The sequence below is a fragment of the Cherax quadricarinatus genome, chromosome 19 (genome assembly GCF_038502225.1).
Source record: "Cherax quadricarinatus isolate ZL_2023a chromosome 19, ASM3850222v1, whole genome shotgun sequence".
Taxonomy (NCBI): Eukaryota; Metazoa; Arthropoda; class Malacostraca; order Decapoda; family Parastacidae; genus Cherax; species Cherax quadricarinatus.
The window spans coordinates 31,060,507-31,073,006 of NC_091310.1; positions in this window are offsets into that span (position 1 = coordinate 31,060,507).

The window sequence follows — 12,500 nt, forward strand, 5'->3', positions numbered from 1 at the left end:
TTATGCAGGAATGCACATCCAACAATTTCGCCTCCTATTTGAGAGGTGTCAGCCCAATTTTAACCTCTATAGCACGAAAAATTCTTCCCATTATTCACAACGTCTGTTACTCAATTCAAAACAAACAATGGCGAGTCCTGTCCTGCGCAGGCGCAGCTTCCCGTTTTCGATAACATAAATTTTATTAAATACAGTATGGCCATCTATTTACATATAACTACTATATTTCTGGAAAATATATACAGTATTTTCCACACTGTGGCCGGGCGGAGTTCGTTGCTAAACGACTCAAATTGCTCATTTGGCAATGGTGGAAGACCTGGGTACATATAGGATCTGGCATCCACACGGCGACATATTACACAAGATTTAATCACCCTTTTTACACTTTGCCATCCTTGTGGAATCCAGAAAGTTTCCCTAATACAATTTAAGGTATCTTGTACCCCACCATGCATTACATTTTTATGGGCATTTAGAACAATTAAATTTGTTAGGTGATGAGTTTTGGGCAGTAAGATAGGGTGTTTAGCATAATCGCCCAATTCAGCATTTTGTAACCTACCTCTGCACCTAATTACATTGCTCTCTAAATACAGTCCCAATTTCTCTAATATGGAACCTTTCAGAATTTTACTTTCCATCATCAATTTAATCTCATTTCCATAGATTTCCTCCTGTACCCTCTTTATCCAATATTCAAGAAGATGTGAAAACTTATATGAAATATTCATCTTGTTTAGAAATTTAAACACCAACTTAGTTACATTGATTAGTTTGGGTAAAGAAGAATACCTATTTATATCAATGGCTAAGGGAGGACAAACTATTGGAGCGGTGGTCACAGTAATTTCAACAGGAACAATATACGCCTTTTGTACAGGCCAATTAGTTTTTTTTACCAACCAGCTCGGTCCTTTAAACCATGATACAACATTTACAAATTTAGCATAAGGTAAACCTCGAGACAAGAAATCAGCTGGATTCTCCTCACCAGGTATATGATTAAATGTTAACATATGCTGACCCAAACTATTATACTTCTCTTGCATCTGATTAATTTCAGCGACTCTGTTTTGTACGTACACAATTTTACTGTTTCCATTACGAATCCATTGTAAGGATACCTCATTATCAGACCAAATTACAGTGTCGCTAATATTTATCTCCTGCAACTTATTTCTTATATAATTAGCTAATTTGACACCTATATAAATGGCTGTTAATTCCAACTGAGGTAAGGTACGTGATTTAATTGGAGACACTTTAGCCTTAGACATAACAAGAGAAATAACACTATTACATTGAAGGTAAGCAACTGCTCCATATGCCAATTTTGAAGCATCACAAAAAATGTGGAGTACATTTTTCCCATTTGGATTGGCCACCTGGCATAGGAACTCCAACATTGGAATTTTTTCCTAATCACCAATTAATTCATCCCACCTGTTAATGAATTCCTCAGGTAGAATTTCATCCCAAGCACATTTAAGTTTCCATGCTTCCTGTATTAATAATTTCTCTCTTATAGTAAGGGGTGACACTAAACCTAGTGGATCAAAAGATTTGGAAACTTCAGCAAGCAGAACTCTCTTAGTTAATTTATTGGGCATACTGTAATTATTAGGTTTTAACATTAACAAATCTTTCAGTATCCCAAGTTAATCCTAATACATTACTACATTTTGGGACTTCATCTCTAGGGTAATCTTTACTTATTTTGTCCTTTAATTTGGAGGAATTACTATTCCATTCCCTCAGAGGCATATTTGCACTTTGCATTATTTTATTAGCCTCTCCATAAGTCATTAACAGTTCCTCTTCAGTTGACGTCACACCCAGGAAATTGTCCACTTAAAATTGTTTGCTCATTATTTTGCTCAATGGACTTCCCATACGTTTAAGGTGTGCATTTATCGTCGCTTGAAGTAGGAACGGACAGGATGTAGCACCAAATAATACGCTCTTAAAGCGAGAGGTTTTCAAAGGGCTAAGTGGGTCACTAGGATTCTCAGGCCATAAGAAGCGGGTACAATCCCGGTCAGCCTCTTGTAAACCCACTCTTAAGAAAGCTTTACTTATGTCAGCCGTAGAGGCATAATTCTTCACCCTGAAATTTAATAAGATATCTCCTAATTTTTCCGTCAACGACGGACCTGCCATCAAACAGTCATTTAAACTAGGTACATTTTTGTTACTCCTGGCACTACAATTAAACACAATCCTCAAAGGAGTGGTCTTAGAATCCTTCTTCACTCCGTGATGGGGCAAATAGTGACCATAAATTTTGGCTTGCTCAGGAGGTACCTTTTCTATAAATTTATTAATTAATTGTTCAGCAATTATATCATTATAGACAGTTAACAATTCTTGTGTCTTACTCAGTTCGCGGAGCTGAGCCTTTAACTGTCCAAATGCCATTATGTAATTAGTGGGCAATTCTGGATGGTTCAGTCTCCACGGAAGTCGTACCCAGTATTGTCCAGATTCAAATTTTACATCTCTCAAGTATTGCTCCTGAGTAAAAGAATCGTCTGGACTTTCTTCATTTACATTTATTCCAATGCTGTCTAATTCCCACAATTTATGCACTGGCTCAACACCATCCTCTATGGAAGAATTATACTGGGGTACGATTTCATGAGTAAGACACACAGTTATGGTATTTGTAGTTTCCTCTAGTCATGAATTATTATTACGAGGAATCCTACCATACATTACATGGCCTCCTGCAGTCTTCAAAAGGGTGACACCACATTTCTTTACCATACCCTTTACAAAGGAGGCATAGTAGTCACTACCTATCAAAATATTTATTGGGCCTACAGAATCATCACTTACATCAGAAGGCGCTAAATTTACATTATGTGAGAGTCTTTCTGTAGCTTTACTAAGCCCTCCTGCAGATATTTTCTCTGGAAGTCAATCTATAATTACTGCATTAACACGTTTTTTCTCATTGCCCAACCTGACAGTTACATAAACAGTGTCATACAATTGAGCCCTTTTATCCGAGAGAAAACCAGATAATTTTAAAGTTGTGGGATCTCCCATCTGTACTTTCATACCATCAAGACATTTACGTTTTTATGAAAGTACGCTGGGATCCCTGGTCCAATAATGCATTTACATTTTTTTATTTATGCCTTTTATCATCAATTTTTACCTGTAACACAGGTAAGGCTACTTCAGCAAAACCATCATTATTAACATTAGCAGCAATTTTTACATTAGCTACTGTTGTGTCAGGATTGTCAACATTATCATTATTATCAACATTATCATACAGACCCTTACACATGACTATATGGTGTCTTCCTTTGTGACATTGATAACAGTTTAATTTGGCATGACAATCCTTTACTTTGTGATTACCTAAACACCTGATACATCTGTCAAGTTCCTCCAATCTTTCAACTTTATCATTCCATGAATTGTATGAATTGCAATTCTTAGAAAAATGAGTACCCTTGCAGAAAAGACAATCTCTCTTTTCTTTGACTGGTTTCCTATTAACTGGGCTACTCTTAGGAGGGTACTTATTCTTCTTACCTTGTGGAGAATCATTATTTCTGATTCTTGCTACTTGATATGCACCTATGCAACTCTTTTTAGGAAATGAATTTTGATTATTAACATTGGGATAATTTTTCCCTTTGTGGAACTTGACAGATACCTCAGAGTTATCATGTGTTGCATCTTTAAAATGAGTTAGTTGGCTGGTCTGCAACTGCACAATTAATTCTTGTAGACCTAATCTTATTTCCTCCAGTCCAAAATATCCCTTGTGATATTTGTTTGAGAGCCATTCAAGTGTTTTACAGCTTAATTTATACTGTACCATGGCACTCAATAACCAGTCTGATTCCTTCAGATTATATTTATTACTTAAAGTTTTGAGAGTGCTCTCCAGTTTAACTCTAAACTGCTGTAAACCTTTGTAAGTGTGATCTGGAGATTTTAAATTAACAATGATATTCACTAGATCCAACCTACTTTGTTCTATATTACCATAAGTGACTTTCAATAAGTCAACTGCTTCCTTGTAAGAATCATCTACATTGGGAAAGGCTTGTATGAGTATGTGAGCATCTCCTCTTACCTGTCCTTTGAGGTAAAATAATTTAGTTACACAGGCTAGGTCACTCCTGTCATGCACAGCTGCTTTTAAAATTGACCAAAACTCCTCCCAGTTTTCTCCAGGATTAAATACAGGTAAACATAATTCTGGGAGTTTTGGCAAAGACATCTTATTTGTTGGAGCAGACTGATTAACTGCCTGGTTTACACATTTTAATTTATTCAAAGCCTGACTTTTACAAGAAAGGATATTTTCTTCTAATTCATAATACTGATTAATCTTGAGATCTACTTCAGTCTCATCTACACAGTATACTAACAAATCTCCTCATATTTGTTGTAATGTAATTTGTATGAATCATATCTATTCCCCAAAGCATCTAAATACAATTTTAAATCATCGGTATTCACAGTTTCTTGATTCATTAATTCCAAACATTTATTGTATGCTTTTGTTACATGCCATTTTCTAGCTTGCAGTGATGCTTTTTTTGCTCTGTATTCCATGTTTGTCTTCTATATTAATTTCCTCATTTTCAGCCATGATGCAATGTATTAAATTCAACTTTATTAATAACACTGATTACAACTTACAACACTGATACAACTTACCTTTGAATAAATCCTAGACACTTGAGCTTAGCAATTACATGTAAGAAAATAATATAAACTTCAAATGTACATTAATACAAACCTTTAGCCAGACTCGGCTTATCAAAATTAATATTATAAAAATTAACAAATCCTTGCCAGAATTTGGCATAGCAAATTAATATTATACACAATATAATCTTTAGCCACACTTGTCTTATCAATTACACATACACTGATATAAATCTTGGCCAGAATTGTCTTATCAAATTAATATTGTACAAATACATTAATATAAATCCTAGCCACTTTGGCTTTGCAAAATTAATATTATACACATTAATATAACCTTTAGCCACCCTTGAGCTTAGCTTATCAAAATTCATATTGTAATTATTATAATCCACTACACATGAAGTAAATTTGTGAATTTAACATCTGCCTCCTTCTGTCACTTCACATATAATTATTAAGTAATTAACTAATTAATGGCTTCACTAATTATCTCCAGTTCAAGAAGGACAAACAGGCAAATTAAATATGGAAAATTGAATTTATCTGAATGCAACTCATTATGTACATAACAGTAAATGATAACAAAGATAATTATTATTTATCAGAGTTACATAGACAAGTAGGAATTTGGGACACCTTGGTCGCAAAAATGTCCCCCTTCGATACCTACCACTGTCATATCCACAAGTTGCTCTGGACCTATTAATTACAAACGAAATATATATCATCAGGAATGTTGGTAAATATATAAGTTTGTGGACTGTATATTAAAATTAAAAAATGATTATATATATACACATATACATAACAGAAGGAAAATATATCTTAATATCACTCACCAATTTGACTGGAGATTAATGTGTCATGTACAGAAAACCTCACTGTCTAAATTTATGAAATTACTGGCCAGAATTAAACATAAACAGACTTATCTGAGGTTCCTGGAGCTGTCTTTTCCAGTCTCCTGATACTCAAATTATACAGGAATGCACATCCAACAATTTTGCCTCCTATTTGAGAGGTGTCAGCCCAATTTTAACCTCTATAGCACGAAAAATTCTTCCCATTATTCACAACGTCTGTTACTCAATTCAAAACAAACAATGTATTAATAATTTTCTAAAAAAAACCCAATACCTCTATAACAAGCACTGCCCTAAAAAAACTAAACAGATGACAGCAAAGAGACTGAACAGTCCCTGGCTAACACCCAGCATTCTCAAATCCATAAATACAAAACACCAATATGAAAAACAGTACAGAATGGGTCACATAACCAGAGACCAAACAAAACGTTACTCGTCAATCCTAACCAGCCTGATAAGAAGGGCAAAAAAATTGTATTATGAGAACAGATTATCCAACTTACGAGGTGATATAAAAAAGACCTGGAAAACCCTATCAGAAATTCTGGGAACAAAAAAGATATCACGAAATAGCGAAATAAAATTAGCAAAAACAGATGAACCCCAACTCCCACCAACAGAAACAGCAAACAGACTCAATGATTTCTTCTCCACTATAGGACAAAACCTTGCCAATAAAATCCCAAGCTCAGATACCCCACCAAATGACTACCTCACCGGCAACTACCCGAACACACTGTTCCTAGCTCCGACTAACCCATACGAAGTCTCCCTTATTATCAACGCACTAAAAAACAAGGCAGGAGATTTAAATACCTTACCACCCCTTATATACAAAAAAGTGTCACAAGTGCTATCACCAATCATTGCAACACTCTTTAACAAATCCATTGAATCCTCCACCTTCCCTACAGTACTCAAAATAGCAAGGGTCACCCCGATCCACAAAGGAGGAGACCAAACAGAGTTGAATAACTATAGGCCAATATCCAACTTACACCCTCTCTCAAAAATCTTCGAAAAATTAATTCATAAACGAATCTACTCCTACCTTATCTCCCAAAACATACTCAACCCCTGCCAATTTGGATTCAGGCCTAATAAAAATACTAATGATGCTATTATACACATGCTAGAACATATATACACTGCAATAGAGAAAAAAGAAGTCCCACTGGGGATCTTCATTGACTTACGTAAAGCTTTTGATACAGTTGACCATGACTTGCTCCACGTAAAATTGTCACACTATGGTATAAGAGGGCACTCCCTCAACTACCTCAAGTCTTACCTCAGCAACAGAAGCCAATATGTGTACGCAAATGGGGCAAACTCTTCTGCACAACCAATTACAGTTGGTGTCCCACAGGGAAGTGTCCTTGGCCCTCTTCTCTTTCTCCTATACATAAATGACCTTCCAAATGCTTCGCAATTACTCAAACCCACACTATTTGCAGATGACACTACATACGTCTTCTCTCACCCGAGCCCAGTCACGCTAGCCAATACTGTAAATACCGAATTACAGAAAATATCTACCTGGATGAGGACTAACAAACTTACACTAAACATTGACAAAACCTACTTCATTCAGTTTGGTAACAGAGCTACAGATGTCCCTCTTAACATAATGATAAATGGATCACCTATCACAAAACTAACAGAGGGAAAATTCTTAGGAATCCACCTTGATAATAGACTCAAATTTCATACACATATACATCAAATTTCTAAGAAAATTTCCAAGACTGTAGGCATACTATCGAAGATACGGTACTATGTTCCACAGTCAGCCCTCCTGGCCCTATATCACTCTCTTATTTACCCCTATCTCACCTATGGAATTTGTGCATGGGGCTCAACAACAATTAACCATCTCAGACCACTAATTACCCAACAAAAGGCTGCAGTTAGAATGATAACAAATTCTCACTACAGGCAGCACACTCCACCAATATTCAATACACTAAACCTACTCACCATACAAAACATCCATACTTATTACTGCACCTATTACATACATAGAACACTTAACTCTGATATTAACCCTCCCCTCAAACATCTCCTTGCCAACCTCAACAGAACACATGACCATAACACAAGGCACAGATCACTCTTTGATGTTCCTCGTGTCCATCTCACACTGCAAAAACTCAATGCACATAAAAGGCCCTAAAATCTGGAATTCATTACCTGTAAATATAAAAGAAACACAACCTGTTTATAAATTCAAGTCTCTTCTCAAAGATTACTTACTCACCCAAAACCAAATAAATACTGAATAACTGAACATTATAAATTGTATATCTTAAATGTTTCTCACAATTATATCACATAAATGTTAAACCTAAAACCCAATCTAACTTTATTATTTTTTAAATACACTACCAAACAGAATCACTACCTAACTGAATGCAACCATATGACCTGTCTTTGTAATACTCACTTGTGCTTTATAGTTATCTGTTTACATTAATGTTTTATCACTGATTTCATCATTGCTTAGTAGCAGCGCTGTATAGTCCTTGTGGCTTAGCGCTTCTTTTTGATTATAATAATAATAATAATCATTGCTTAGTTAATCTTAAGTTAATTTTAAGCCAGCCCGTAATGCTATGCATAGTATAAGTGGCTTTGGCATACTGCTCTTATCTGTATTTTTTTTGTACCTCTGTATGTGTGCACAAATTGGAAATAAATAAATAAATAAATAAATAAATGGCGAGTCCTGTCCTGCGCAGGCACAGCTTCCCGTTTTCGATAACATAAATTTTATTAAATACAGTATGGCCATCTATTTACATATAAGTACTATATTTCTGGAAAATATATACAGTATTTTCCACAATATATATATATATATATATATATATATATATATATATATATATATATATATATATATATATATATATAATATATATTATTTCTCTATTATCACACCGGCCGATTCCCACCAAGGCAGGGTGGCCCGAAAAAGAAAAACTTTCACCATCATTCACTCCATCACTGTCTTGCCAGAAGGGTGCTTTACACTACAGTTTTTAAACTGCAACATTAACACCCCTCCTTCAGTGTGCAGGCACTGTACTTCCCATCTCCAGGACTCAAGTCCGGTTTGTCGGTTTCCCTGAACCCCTTCATAAATGTTACTTTGCTCACACTCCAACAGCACGTCAAGTATTAAAAACCATTTGTCTCCATTCACTCCTATCAAACACGCTCACGCATGCCTGCTGGAAGTCCAAGCCCCTAGCACACGAAACCTCCTTTACCCCCTCACTCCAACCTTTCCTAGGCCGACCCCTACCCCGCCTTCCTTCCACTACAGACTGATACACTCTTGAAGTCACTCTGTTTCGCTCCATTCTCTCTACATGTCCAAACCACCTCAACAACCCTTCCTCAGCCATCTGGACAACAGTTTTGGTAATCCTGCACCTCCTCCTAACTTCCAAACTACGAATTCTCTGCATTATATTCACACCACACATTGCCCTCAGACATGACATCTCCACTGCCTCCAGCCTTCTCCTCGCTGCAACATTCATCACCCATGGTTCACACCCATATAAGAGCGTTGGTAAAACTATACTCTCATACATTCCCCTCTTTGCCTCCAAGGACAAAGTTCTTTGTCTCCACAGACTCCTAAGTGCACCACTCACCCTTTTCCCCTCATCAATTCTATGATTCACCTCATCTTTCATAGACCCATCCGCTGACACGTCCACTCCCAAATATCTGAATACATTCACCTCCTCCATACTCTCTCCCTCCAATCTGATATCCAATCTTTCATCACCTAGTCTTTTTGTTATCCTCATAACCTTACTCTTTCCTGTATTCACTTTTAATTTTCTTCTTTTGCACACCCTACCAAATTCATCCACCAATCTCTGCAACTTCTCTTCAGAATCTCCCAAGAGCACAGTGTCATCAGCAAAGAGCAACTGTGACAACTCCCACTTTATGTGTGATTCTTTATCTTTTAACTCCACGCCTCTTGCCAAGACCCTCGCATTTACTTCTCTTACAACCCCATCTATAAATATATTAAACAACCACGGTGACATCACACATCCTTGTCTAAGGCCTACTTTTACTGGGAAATAATTTCCCTCTTTCCTACATACTCTAACTTGAGCCTCACTATCCTCGTAAAAACTCTTCACTGCTTTCAGTAACCTACCTCCTACACCATACACCTGCAACATCTGCCACATTGCCCCCCTATCCACCCTGTCATACGCCTTTTCCAAATCCATAAATGTCACAAAGACCTCTTTAGCCTTATCTAAATACTGTTCACTTATGCGTTTCACTGTAAACACCTGGTCAACACGCCCCCTACCTTTCCTAAAGCCTCCTTGTTCATCTGCTATCCTATTCTCCGTCTTACTCTTAATTCTTTCAATATATATATATATATATATATATATATATATATATATATATATATATATATATATATATATATATATATATATATATATATATATATATATATATATATATATATATATATATATATATATATATATATATATATATATATATATATATATATATATATATATATATATATATATATATATGTAATACAGTATCATAAATAACTATCGCAGGTAGGTTTTAAACCAAATATGTATATAGCAGATAGATATATAACTCTCCACATAGACAACGACCTTTACAGTACCTCTGAACATTCAAATGTTTCCAACAGTTGGGGCAGCGTTGTTAAATCCCTGTTTGGTCTCGTCCGCTCAACGGGTAAATTACCTTACCGTTAATGAGGCTGTTCTGTTAATCAACTTCCATGCTCGCCACACTACTTAATGACTCGGTTATATATTTAATTAAAAGTTTCAAATCGTAATTAACACGCAGAAGCTTTATCCTTAATTACAATGCTTTTGTTATTATTATTATTATTATTATTATTATTATTATTATTATTATTATTATTATTAATAGTAGTAGTAGTAGTAGTAATAGTACTTTATTATTATTATTATTATTATTATTATTATTATTATTATTATTATTATTATTATTAGTAGTAGTAGTAGTAGTAGTAGTAGTAGTAGTAGTAGTACTTTAATATTATTATTATTATTATTATTATTATTATTATTATTATTATTATTATTATTATTATTATTATTATTATTATTATTATTATTATTATTATTATTATTATTATTATTATTATTATTATTATTATTATTATTATATTTTAATTGTCATTATTATTATTTCTCTTTTAATTATTATTATTACTATTATTATTATTCTCTTGTTAACATAATTTGATTAACATTTAATTATTATTATTTTCTTAGTGACATAATTTTGACATACTATAATTATTATTTCCATTTTAATTTTCATTATTGTTATTATTTTTATTATTATTATTATTATTATTATTATTATTATTATTATTATTATTATTATTATTATTATTAATAATACTATTATTATTATTATTTTCTTGTTGCCCGAGCTTGCTACCGACTGCAGCCTACAAGACTGTCGCTCCCACGAGCCCTCCTGGGGCAGGGAAGATGGCAGACCAGAGTCCTAGCTTCTCCCTACGAGCCCCGTGAAAGCGGGGAATGGGGCTAGGCCTGGGGACAATTGGTCCCAGAAGACGAGGATGTACTTGTACCTCCTTCCATGGGAGACAAAGGTCTTAGACACTCCCAAGACAGGCAGTCAAGGCCGGGTCACCATCTGGAAAAGACCCAGGACTGGAGAGTACCGGCGAGTCAAGAAGATTTTCTTACTAGCATAATTTTATTAACTCTAAAACTGTTATTATTATTATTATTATTATTATTATTATTATTATTATTATTATTATTATTATTATTATTATTATTATTATTATTATTATTTATGTTATCAACAGACCGTATGTTTACAAGATCGCTTAGTTAACGACATTGTACATGCCGGGTGTGCCCAATTATAATGATTGATTCACTGAAGGGAAGGAAGTGTAAAGGAATACTGCGAAGGAAACATTGAAATGAAGAAAGAAGAAGATGAGAGGGACAGAAGAAGGCAAAGAGGGAAGAGGGAAGGCAGAGAGGGATGGAAGCAAAGGAGAAGCAAATATAGGAATGAGGAAAAGTATAATGAACACTTGTACCCAGCTGTAGCCAGTTGTACCCAGCTGTAGCCAGTTGTACCCAGGCGCCTTTACACATTCACGAATTATGTTAAAATCTGTTATAAACCAATGGCTTCAAATCGTGAGCATTCTGAAAATACTTCTGACATGAACAAAATCTGTGGACATTTTCCCCTTGCCGCCTGGAGAAAAATCTGTGGACACATTCTCCTTGCCTCCTGGACAAAATAAGTGGACACTTTCTCCATGCCTTCTGGACAGAATCTGTGGACACTTTCTCTTTGCCCCCTGGACAAAATCTGGGCAGGTATCGTAATTCACACTCGCAATTAGAGAGCTTAACTTTTAATTGGGAATAACTTTGCGAAAGAGATAAACAAACCTGCAGTCAGAATGTTGTTTGAACACCATTCATTACTACGTTAATTTACAGCAGTGAATGATTTAGTACCATAATGAGAGAGAGAGAGAGAGAGAGAGAGAGAGAGAGAGAGAGAGAGAGAGAGAGTGAACACAAACATACGCACTAACACGTTCTCAGCTTTCCTCTATCAAAACAGTCTCATCCCCTGGTTTAATTTAATTTCAATCCCTGGTACACCAGGTATTTCCCCTAGTAGTACACCAGATATTGCCCTTGGTACACCAGGTATTGCCCCTGGTACACCAGATATTGCCCCTGGTACACCAAATATTGTCCCTGGTACACCAGATATTGCCCTTGGTACACCAAATATTGTCCCTGGTACACCAGATATTGCCCCTGGTACACCAAATATTGTCCCTGGTACACCAGATATTGC